The sequence below is a fragment of the Hydra vulgaris genome, chromosome 05, assembly GCF_038396675.1.
Source record: "Hydra vulgaris chromosome 05, alternate assembly HydraT2T_AEP".
NCBI lineage: Eukaryota > Metazoa > Cnidaria > Hydrozoa > Anthoathecata > Hydridae > Hydra > Hydra vulgaris.
This window is the reverse complement of record NC_088924.1, coordinates 27,556,689-27,568,783: the sequence shown is the minus strand read 5'-3', so window position 1 is coordinate 27,568,783 and position 12,095 is coordinate 27,556,689.

The following is a 12,095-nucleotide window of genomic DNA, read 5'->3' as shown; positions in this document are numbered from 1 at the left end:
AAAAACTTTTTAGGAAATTTGTTAACTTAAACATATTGTAAAAGTTCTCTTTTGATCTACAATGATGTCCAATTAAGGGCGTTTTTAATATTATTTAAACTAATTTTAAGCAAACCAACTGAGCAAAACCCTAAAGAAGTTCACAAAAAAACTTTATTAAAGTCTTCTTTCACGCCTCAAGTCACGCCTCCTTCCTTACCGTGACGCGAAAATATGTCCAAAGTTCGTTTCGAACCTGGATCTTCTGCTTATAAAGCAAGCACTCTAACCACTGCGTGGTTATGTTGAGATATTTCACCATGTTCAAATGTCCTCTAGTGTTAACAGTGAATTAACGATCACTTCTTTGACGGTAATTTTCACCATATAGATAGTCTTTTTAGATCGATAGTGGATATATTAAGCAATGCCAAAGAAAGGTCACCTAATGCAACACTTTGCCATATACTACCAAATAAAGTTTGGAGGGAGAGGAAGAATATCTTTTCCGATAAGACGTTGGATGAAACGCTGAAATATCTTGCATAATAAATGCTTTTTTGCTCATTTCTCATTTTATAATGCAACACAAATATTTATATTATTGAAATAACTTTCATATATTAGGGAAAAGAAATAAGCATTTATGTACAGTAAAGATAGTGATGCAGCTCCCCCTCTTGTCTCTGGTACTTCTGGTTATGTCAGGGGGTCAGCGTTACTAGAGCCACATTTTAATATTCATAAATCAAGTTTTACTACATTAATAAAAAATTCTATTTTATTACGCCTTGCTGTTTGTTTTTTTTGGGCGAGGAAAACTCTCTAACTTAGTAAATGCACCACTCCCTAATATTTTTTTAAATATATGTTGTAACGTAGTACAACGTTTTTCTACTTTAGACATCTTTGCTTGTGAAGAAAAAAAATTTAAAGTGAAACAAGAAACTTTTTTTTATAAAAAATGAAAAAAAAAAAACAAGTAAAATTAAAAACGAGTTTTTCAAACCTAATTCTTATGTTGCTATAACACAAATATGTTGCTCTAACACAAATTTTGCAATCAGATTTTTCTGATATTACCGTTTTATTTTATTAACATTCGGCTGTATGCGTGTGTAAAAAAACAAAAAAGTTCCGAAAGATACGGGTCGCATATTTACATACTCCACAAGGCGATAGCACACATGCGCCCGCGCACGATTTTTCGTACTTTTTTATAAAGAAACATTATTTAATTAAACGTGTTTTTTATAAACGTGTTTTTTATAAAGAAACATATTTAATTAAACGTGTTAAGCAATATACTGAAACTTTAAAAAAACAAATTAAATCAGGAACACAATTTTCTGCCTTTTTAACTAGAGAAAGATATAAAAAAGGCAGAATGATTCATGTTCAACCAACATCCATTAGTAGACGACAACACTCACTGAATAAAGGAAGATCTGAATAAAGGAAGATCTTAACACGTTTAATTAAATATGTTTCTTTATAAAAAACACGTTTATAAAAAACACGTTTAATTAAATAATGTTTCTTTATAAAAAAGTACGAAAAATCGTGCGCGGGCGCATGTGTGCTATCGCCTTGTGGAGTATGTAAATATGCATACGGGTCTCGAACCTCACATTGCGTTTTCGAAATCGACGCCTTACCAAATATGCTAAACGCGCGTATAAGTATGAAAACAATCAATATACTTATTTATAAAATTTTTAAGTTAAAATGATTTTAGTTAAAGCTACATTTATTCTGAAGCTGGAAAATCATTCATGGTTGATAAAGACGCAAGAAGAAAATTCTATTGCACTTTTAAATACAGTTATTGAAAAAAAATTATTATAGTTGTAGAGTGTTGTTATCATCTCAGCTAAGGTTGACGTAGTATTCTTTGCGATGGTTTAAATGTCAGTCACTGCAGTTGCTGCAGCTAAAGTTCATTTGTGGTGGTCGGAGATTCAGTTGTAGTTAGTGTCTCAGAAAACACTATTGTTGAATCAGTTGTTATTATTGCAGCTTCATTCGTAAAAAATGAGGCATCAATTGTTGTTGTCATATGTTGTCGATGCCATGGCATTAATTGAGGTGGTTTTATTCTTGGATTGCCTAGCTGTCTCAGCTGTTGTTGAAGGAGGTTAAGTTGTGGTTGAAACATCTATTGTTGCTGTTTCAGCTGTGGTTGCTAAATTTTCATTTGTGGTGGTCAGAGATTCAGTCGTAGTTAGTATCTTAGAAAACGTTATTTTCGCATCAGTTGTTATCATTGTAGCTTAAGTCGTAAGTTTTAAGGCGTCAATTGTTGTTGTCACCTCAACTTTTGATGTCATAGCATCAATAGACATGGTTTGAATCATTGTTTCCTTTACTGCCTCAGCTGTTGTTGAAATAGGTTTATTTATGGATATTACATCTAATGTTGCTGTTTCAGCTATTGTTGCTGAAGCTTCATTTGTGGTGGTCGGAAAATTTGTTTTAGTTAGTGTCTCAGAAAAGCCATTGTCACTCTAGTTGTGGTGTAAAGAACATCTGTTCTTTACACACACCACGCTGTAGTTGTACTGGCTTCAGCTATAGTGGATAAAGCATCGACTGTCGTTGTCATCTCACCAGTTGAGGAAACAGCATCAGTGGTTAAAATGGAAGCCTAAAGTGTTATTGCTAAAGCTTCATTTGTAGAAGTCGAAAATTCAGTTGTAGTTAATGTCTTAGTAAACGCTATTGTCGCATCAGTTGTGGTGCTAAGAACATCTGTTGCTATTGCCTTCTCTAACGTTGTTGTAGCTTTAGTTGTTATGATTGTAAGGGTAACAACTTTTGTTGTTACCCTAGCATTTGTCATTGCAAAAATTGAACCATCATTTGTTGTTGTTATCTCAGTTGTTGATGTCACAGTATCTAATAAAGTGGTTTATTTTTTGGTTATTGTTGTTGCAGTAAGATCTGTTGTGGTTGAATTTTTTATTGGTGATGTCTCTACTAATGTTGTTGTTGCAAATTTTGTAGGTGTTATATATAAAAAACTTGTAGTGTTTGTGCTAGTAGTTGTTATTAAACATAATAGAGGTACAAGTGTGCAAAAACATTCTTTGTGGTATTTGTTGCAAAATTCTTGTAAGAAGGTACAAGAATATTTTTCAATAAAGAAATATATGATAAACTAGGTATAAACATGTACTTTTATTTGTATATATATATATATATATATATATATATATATATATATATATATATATATATATATATATATATATATATATATATATATATATATATATATATATATATATATAAATATATATATATATATATATATATATATATATATATATATATATATATATATATTATATATATATATATATATATAAATACATGTTTATATATATATATCAACCTTTTAACGTAGATATGGCAAATAGAAGAAAACTTAAAATGATCAAATTAACATGGTAATTAATTAAACAAGCACCCGCCTACGGCAACTTCTTAAACATATGCATGCTTTGCCTTCATGAAAAACTTTGCATAATATTATCCAAAGGTACGCAAGATCTTATTTAAAAAAAAAAAAGAACTAATGTCTAAGTACCTTCACAAAAACAAGTTCTTGCTTGACAACCACGAGCCCAAAGAAAACCAAACCAAGCTTACAAATAGTAGCAGTTTTATAATTGTTTTTGAAAGTTAATAAATTTTTTTTAAGAGTATATTTTTTAACGAAAAAAATAATGCATTTTTTACCTGATGATTGCTAAACGCATAAAACTCTTTGTAGTAAAAATTATGTAGTTATTTTTATTTATTCTCGTCAAAAAATCAATAATATAGCTCTGATATTATTCATCAGTATAATCAATAATATAAATTTAAGTAATTAGTTAGTTACTTATTTTAAATCTATAATTTATTACGTGAACAAAGTAATGCACAGTAAAGTCTTGCTAAATTTTTTATATGAAGAAAGTAATGCTCGGTAAAGTATTATTTATACTCATTATTACTTTCTAATATTTATAAATGAAAAAAAAAGGTAAACTGAGCGAAATCGAAAGTTTAATTTTTGATGCGAATCTAAAAATAAAATCAGTAGTTTAAAAAAATAAGTATAAATAAAACTATTTTATCATTATTATGCTTATTAAAAACTTATTAAGAACAATATAGGAACTTGGAGTCTAAATTTCAAGTGTAAAAACACATTTAGAGAAATATAGGAACAAAAATTTGGCAAAAATAGAACAGTCTAATTTTTTCGTGTAAAGCTAATAAATCACTAAAGAATCATTTAATAAATAGAAACAATGACATATAGAGAAGCACAAATCAATGTTAAAATAGGTGGTGGCAGCAAAAAGTTTTGTTTTTAAAATATAACCCTTTGGGGTTTTATGCTTTTAAAGCATCAACAATGTTTACCTTTTCTGAACGTAAGTAAATTAAGTTAAAATATCTGTTATAGTATGTACGCTTATCCTTATAAAATTCTTTAAATTAAAATACAATATTTCTAGGGGTTATATATACCCTCATTATTAAAGTTATATAAAAAAAACTGTTAAAAATTTTTTTTAATAAAACTTCAATGTAATGTGCTCTTGCGTCTTAAATAAGAAAAACAAGATTTCCAAAAAAAGACGATATGACGTATTACTGTCGTCTTCATTCAAACCACCTTCATTTGGAAAACATTGGTGATACTGTATTTCAAAAGACTCCAGTCTTTTGAAATACAGTATCACCAATGTTCTCCAAATGAATTCCAGTCAAAGGCTCCATGGCAATTTCTGAAATGCCCCGCCACAGCCGAATTTTTCCATTTTCCTTCTAAAGTATGTTTTTGATGTTGGCAAGTGTGTGTTGAAACCTTGAGTTTTGTTTCGGCTACATAGAATTTTCCACAAGAGCACTCCATTTAATATAAAGAATTTTACAAGGATAAGTTTACATACAATAGCAGATATTTTAACTTAATTTAATTATATAAAAACTTATCTAAGATGTAAACTTATAGAAATCAGTTTAATGTGTCCGTATGAATATGAACAGTTAAAAATATTTTTTCTGATTAATAAATGGATCAAACTATTTTACTAGTTTTTTTTTTATTCGGATTCACTCCTAAAAAAGCTGCAAGTAACCACTAATAAATTGGGAGTTACTAGAAAACAGCAATAGAGTTATAGAGCAAGGTAAAGGTTTACACAAAGCTTGAAAAGTTGCAGGGTGTTTGAATCAGGAAAACATAAAGGTGTGAAAGATTTGCAAAGGGTTGAAGTGCAGGGAAAAAAACTTGACAAATAAAAGTTTCTAGAGCATGCAGGGATAGATGCAGTAAACGAATGAGACTTTGCTAAATGACAAGCAAGAAAGATTTTTATGATTATTTGATATGATTAGTTAATGCAAATAGAGATTATAGCTCCTTTAAGCAGCAACCATAATTATATTTGTAGAAAAGAGAATGAGATGTGACGTTACGACAATGGGAAAGAGGCTCAAGCATAGCAGATAAAGCTTATCTGCTATGCTTGAGATACTAATTCAAATTTCATCCCTTTTAAAAGATTAAAAAGTATTTAACATCAATTGAAGATTCTAATGGATGTATTATTAAAAATATAAGAGCAGATGGATGTTACTTTTAATAAAATTTTTTTAATAAATTTTTTTAGAAGATAATGTTAACATTTTTCTAAACTTTGATAAAAAGTGTTTAAGTTTACCATAATTTATTAACATTACTTCAATTGAAGTTACTTATTTAATACATTCATTAAATCCAAGAAAGTTTCTAAATTAAGAAAGTCCAGGAAAGTTACACCACTTGAAATTCCTCTTTTCGTATTAAAAGAAAGGGTAAATGCTCCTTATAATCCATTATAGGCCACTTTCCCGGGCTTCCATGCTTTGTAAAACTTTAGAACATTAAATATCTAATTAATTCTTGCATTTTTTGAAGGTTAAGGTTTTAAAAACTGTAAAAGTTGTGCAACTGACCTCCAATAAAGAACTTGCAATATATAATAAACCGCAATATATAAAAACCGTAATAAAACAATTTCACAAAATAAATTAGCATAGTTTGGCACAAGATAATTATTAAAACTTGATATATCTTAATATATCTTGAGTTTTTTATAGATTGATTATTACTATTATATAGAAAATTATTACTAAAACTTGATAAATGGTCAGGTCAGGTGTATGATCATCATGATCACCCTGCTACTGGTGACATGTAATCCAGTGCAAATATTCCGTGTTCTGCTGCCTTGTACGAATCACTTTCTAAGCAAAGGCTGGAAGAAGTATTTAAGTACTTCCTGCCATTAATACTATCTAAGATCTGTCATGCCAACAGTAACGTGTTTTTTATTTTTTTTGTTTTGTCTCTTTATAAGCCTCAGTCACGGTGTTGACTCACCTTTAAGTTACTACATGTATGTTTGTGTTCTGTCTGAAACTCTAGAACAGTGTTAATTCACCCGTAAATTACTCTATGAATGCTTGTGTTCTGCTCGAATCTCTGATGCAATGAGAGCGCAGTAATCAACTAGTGGCTCCAACATTTTAAACCACGCTCACCTTAATCTCTTGTATTCTGCGAGATGTCATTTTTTCCCAATGCATTTTCAAAATATCCTCATTAATGTATTTAAGTACTGCTAAAAAGAAAAAACTTCATTTATATACTTAAGGTCAGGATAGGTTAAAAATTCTGACCTGACCAAGGTACGAGCAGTAGGGTGATTACAATTACCCTGCTGCTGGTATCATGTAACTAAGTACTACCTGCCCCATGCTCTGCTAGTAGGGTTTGCCTTTTTATACTAGGAGAACCAGGAGAACAAGGAGGATATTCTTAACTCAAAGTTAAAATACTGCTTGTTGGTTGCTCTGGGTTGAGTAAAGGTTAGAGAAGGTGTCTTAACAAATTTATTCATCTTGGGCATATGTTATCTGTATCCAGCTAATGTATTGTAGAATGCCTCCTAAACAAAGACTTTAGGGGTAAGCAGAACAATTCTGTTGAATAGCCTTGCAACATCCTTTGGTTTATCAGGAAGAAGGATTCTTCCTGATGAACCAACTGATGGTGAAACACAGTGTTGAAGTAATCAAAAACTAGATAAGTGTTTTTACTAATTTATTATTGCTCTGTTCTTTTAGAACATTGAGCACTCTGTTTGTAGAATACACTAACACAATTTATATATTTATATATATATATATATATATATATATATATATATATATATATATATATATATATATATATATATATATATATATATATATATATATATATATCTGTGTGTGTGTGTGTGTGTGTGTGTGTGTGTGTGTGTGTGTGTGTGTGTGTGTAATTATACACGCAAGACCTTACCATTTGTGAAAAGGTTGAAAATAATTCAAACTTTCGCATGCTCCTCAAACTACAGGCAGACGATTCTCTGGAACTGAAGAAATGGTTGAATCGTCCGGAAAAGCAAAAGTAGCTCTCGCCTGAAATTGAAAACGAAATCCTACAAGACTTTGCTCAAGCAAAGCTTCGTAAGCTATGCAAAAGTATAAAGGAATCACAATTCTATATTTTGATGGCCAATGAAACAATGGATGTCCGCGAAAAAACAAGTTTCGATCTGCATTCGTTAATGAAAAATTTAAAATTGAGAAGCTTTTTATGGGATTTTACCAAACTGAGAACATCTAGAGCGCAACTTTGGTAAACTGTTTAACGAACGTTTTGTGTCGATTTAGCTTGTTGATTCAAAATTATTGGAGCCAATATCTTGACGGATTGTCTAACATGTCTGTAAGTATATATGAATTGCGCACTTTAATGAGGGGGAAAGAAGAGCGGGAAATTTACGTGCACTGCCGCGCTCATATTATGAATTAATAATAGAGATTAGGAATTTTATGAATTTAGTGCAATCATTTATTGCATTTGCCCATGGATCTCCAAAACGGTTGGCATTTTTCGCTAAATTTCGAAATTTAAAGGATGTAAAAAGCGGAACATCACTGTGGCCATTTTGCCCCACTCTATGGAACCTTAGAAAACAGTCCATTATATCTATTATGAGTAACTATTGGGCAGATTATCAACTGGGTAGAGGATTTTGAAAATCATTCTGATAACTCAGCAAAAATAAGTCAGAAGCAGCGGGTTATCTGGAATCTTTTTGTAAGTTTGACACATTTTTCAAATTGGAAATTTTGCGCAAGATCTTGACGATAATCGAAAATGCTCTTCATGATAATCTTGATCTTCACGATAATTAAATGCATGATCTTCATGATAATCGAAAATGCGAAATATAGCATTCTAAGGTATCTATTGTTTTATTTCATTGTGTTTCTTTTTTTATATATTATTTTAAGCAAATTGTAATGTTAAACGTTTATTGAAAATCATTTTATGCATGCAGCCTAATTTTTGCAAAGCAAGAAATACCATCAACACGCTTAAGGAAGTGTTAAAAGAAGCCCGGGGTGATACTTGCTTCAAAGTCTTATGGAACGCAGGCGTTGTAGCAGCAGAATGTAGTTTACTTGACAAACCAGAGATGCCACGGAAACGTAAAATTACATCAAAATTTACTGGAAGTGGAGTTCCATACTTTGCTACAACTCAAGAGGACCACTACCACCAGCTTTTCTATGCATCTCTGGATTGTGTTATAAAGGGACTTGCGACTCGTTTTGAACTGACTGAGACCACTAAGCAACTGAATCATCTCGCTAATTTAAACTGCCATCGCGATATTGCCTACACTCTTGATCTTGATCATTTGATTGATGAATTTGTAATGCGTGCCTCCATACGCATTACAAATTCATCAATTTACTTGAGAAAATAAATTACATTTTTATGTCCTTCGAAAAAATACTCCTACATATAGTTTTTGCCACATACGGGAAAACTAAAACTCTTCGCCTATGTGTGTATGTATATATATATATATATATATATATATATATATATATATATATATATATATATATATATATATATATATATATATATATATATATATATATATATATATATATATTTAAAGTAACATACATCATTGATTCATTAATAAAATTGATAAAAAATTGTTTATATTAAAACTGTTTGGTTTTTTAAAAATTGTACTGTCAAAATCTGGAAAAAAACTACTAGTTGAAACAATAGAAATCTCAAATTAATTTAAAGCTATTTTAATCTTTAAATCTGTTTAAAGCTGAACTAGACTTGATTAAATATTTTCCTTTAGAGGTATTCCATGAGAAAGTGGGACAGGCATGTACCACTTTCTCATGGAATACCTCTAAAGTTGTCCACCACCACTTCCTACTTAGTAAATGGTCACCTAAATAACATAGACTACCTTTCAAAATTTAAGCACTGATATCAAATGGGTTTTGGAGATATTGTTACTATTGTTACTATTGTTAAAATCAGCTATTTTTTGCAGTTTTTTTGGTTCGGCGGCCATTTTGATTTTATTATAGTTTTTGTTTTACAAGTTACTGTTTAACTAAACATGTAATTAAGCTGAAAGCTAGCACTAGTATAGTTTTTAGGACGAGGAATCAGAATATGATATTTGTTTTAAATGAAAATGTTTCAAAATATTAATATGAGGACTATACTTTACAGCTATTTTTAAAATTTTAACAAAGGCGGAAAGAAGGCCTGGTAACCATGGCAGCATTAAATTTTTTTAATTTTTTTTTGTTTTTATTAAAATAGATATATTAAAGAGTGTTTTGGTGCAAAATTTAGAGGTTGGTTTTTTGAAATTTTTTGTAAAAATACAGGAGTATTATGTGAAAAAATAAGTATTATAGGTTTGTGTTCATGATTTCTTTTTAAAATAATTGACATTGACATTTTCCATTGGTCATTAAAAATTATACTAAATAAAACTCGATTAACCTATTATTTAAAGAAACTTTTATTCCTATAAATATTATTTTTTAAACAATTTATGCTTTCTAATTAATGATATATTATGTCATCTTTTACTAAAACAAAAGAAACACTCAATATTAAAACGCTAAGTCTTAGTATTAGTCTGAAATTTCAACAGATGTTGTTCTTTCTCTGTAGTTAATCGTTAAAATAAAAAAACAAGTTATAATCAAAATTTAAAAAATTATAAATGTTTAATATCATATTTAAAAATACTCATGATAAAATTTTTCTACATTTTAAGTAAATGTATACGTGTCTGTGTGTTTTGTGTTAATTTATTGCTAAATAAAAAATTAAAAGAATAAAATGAACAAGTTTTGTGCACAGTTGGTATTTTTTCAATGGATCAATATCATAAAATGATGTACACTAAACCAATTGGATTGAAAGATTTATCAATCTATTCAGAGAGACATAGAAATTTATTATTATGGAGATCTGAGCTGTTAATATTAAACGGTTATGTCAAAATTTGTTACATCAAGAGCAACTTTTACTTAACCGGTTTTCAAACTCCCCAAAAAGTTGAATTGACCCATTTAAAAGGCATAAAACTAATTTAAAAGCTAATTTATATGTTTTTAACTTATTGTGCTGTTTTTTTTACAAAAAGTACACCTAGTAGGCTTTCAATTAGTTTAAAAAATTTTAGTTTTTTATTTTATTTCTAAAATTATTAAACTATCTAAATTATAATTTCCTAATTTTGGCGAATTTTTTTTCATTTATATTATATTTTTAGGTAGTTGACAAGCAATTGATATTCAACTGGCAAAAGATATGTGTTCAATTGATATTAAAACAACACCTGGTTTTAAAATGTGTTCTTTATGTCGAAAAGAAGTGGGAAAAAAATAGATGATTGGTCTACCTTGCAGGGTCACAATGGTCAAGATAATTTTCTCGAACAAACATTTTTAGATGAAAAATATAGAAATTGCTCGAGAAAAAAAACTTACAAACACCAGTTTGATAAATTAGATAAATCACCGGTAAAATTTCATGAAGTTCCACAACATGCTAAAATTTCTCCAGGGAAAAGGAAATTAATGCAAGCTACTAATATTATGTCAAAAAAGCTATCAGTTATCCTTAATGTTAACGCGACAGACGTGAGAAATGATGTTACTAAGGACCCCAATTTTGAACATGAGAAGAAAGCTGAAGTTCTAGATATATTAATACTATTAATGCAAGAAAATCTGAAAACAGCAAACAGAAAAGAGAAGATTCTAAATTGAAATTTTAACATTGGTTCTAGATTCATGGTCGATAAGGAAAGCAGCTGAAGTATTTAATATTTCAAAGTCAACCATAACTAAAGCAAAAAAACTTAAACTTGAAAAAGGAAATTTAACACTTCCAGAAAAAATTAGCATTTTAAAATTGAATCAGATATCATTGATAAGGTGGAAAGTTTCTATTGTAATGATCAGTTCAGTCGGTAGTTGCCAAGTATAAAAGATTACTTTTTTCAATTTAAAGAAATTATTTATTGAATTCAAACTAGAGCACCCTATTTCCAAAACAGGATTTTCTAAATTTGCTCAGTTAAAGCCAAAATGGTGTACTTATATTGGTCAGAAAATAACCCATGCTATTAGTGTATGTGCAATACACCAAAACCTAAAGTTTATGTTTAGCGCAGTTAAACTGGAAAAGAGTTACCACTAGCTTTTTGAGAAGATTGTTTGTAGCAGAGAGTCAAGGGAATGCATAGCCCATAGGTGTACTTGTTGCCCTAGAATTCAAAACATTATCAGTTATATAACTGCAAATCTATTTCAAAATGAAGGATTATTTGAAGAGAGTGACAAGGTCGATGAAGATGAAATAATTGAATAAAAACAGTGGAGTACAACAGATAGAGCAGAGTTTTTAAGTTACACCTATGCAATAAGCGAATTCATTGAATATCTTGAAAAACTTGATAGCATAACATTTTATTCTTATATTGCTAAAGCACAAGGTAAATATTTGAATACATTTAAGTCATCTATACCCATAAATGAAATTATTGTTTTGGTTCATTTTGCAGGAAACTTTAAATTTGTCGTACAAAACGAAATCCGGAGTTACCACTGGAACCAACAGCAATGCACACTACATCCTTTCGTTATTTATAACAAAAATAATGAAA